Consider the following 1,016-nt stretch of genomic DNA (forward strand, 5'->3'; position numbering starts at 1 on the left):
TTCATATGATGATAGTCTGGAAAGGAACATGGGTTTTTAAGTTGACAGTTGGGCAGGAGTCATGATTTGACCCTTCATGTGTGACCTTATCCAAATCATTTTGAGTGTGGTTCTTATTTTTCTCATCTTTGAGATAATACCCACCTAGTAGGTAAGCCTCATTGGGTTATAAGGATCAAATGACAAATTTGTTCATAATCTGTCTTAAATGAATTAGTGTTCCACTTGTGGAAGTGTTTGCTCAAATCCATAGTTCCTCATACAGTTGATCAAAGCTGTGGTCATTACTGCCTATGAGTGGATGAGAATGTCAGGGAAGGGCTGGGTTGTGGCTCAGTGGTAGAGCGCTCGCCTAGCCCGAGTGAGGCCTCCGGTTCGATCCTCAGCACCACATAAAAATAAATAAAGATATTGTGTCCAAGTACAACTAAAAGGAAAAAAAGGAAAAAAGAATGTCAGGGATAGGGGAGTTGCTGAAGCCAAGGGCCATCTTCAAAATAAGGAGAAATCAGAAGCACCAGTCATGCCATTGAGATGACTGGGGAGGTAAATTTTAAGAAGACTTAGATTTAGGGACCAGAATGTGGTGGTTGGCTTTGCTTAGAGCAGAATGGTGGGGGCAAAACTATTGCTGAGTGGGTGATTACCAAGTGGAAGGTGTTAGTAGGCAACTGCTGAGAAAGCAGGGTGCAGAGGGCCTTATTAGTAGGAGTCGGTGCGGTGGACAGAGGGAACCGCTTGTGGAAAGTTCTCATTTGGATGGGGAGGCTGACAGAGTTCCTGAGCCCAGAGACAGAGCATCAGAGCACAGGGGAAGAGATTGAGCTCAGAGAGGATGCACTTCTGTAATCAGATAGGGGCGATGAAAGAGCGGGGAAGTGAAAATAGGTGGCTTTGGGAAAAGAGAAATTGTAGGAATTTGCCTCTGAGTTTGGAGGGGACCTACCTTCTGAAAAGGAGGGAGTAGGGTCTGAAGCTTGAGAAATCCAGTCAAGAGACATGTCCAGTTTGCTGAA

The sequence above is a fragment of the Marmota monax genome, unplaced genomic scaffold, assembly GCF_021218885.2.
Source record: "Marmota monax isolate L192 unplaced genomic scaffold, Marmota_monax_Labrador192_F-V1.1 WCK01_AAM20220418_F8-fsc00017, whole genome shotgun sequence".
Classification (NCBI taxonomy): Eukaryota; Metazoa; Chordata; class Mammalia; order Rodentia; family Sciuridae; genus Marmota; species Marmota monax.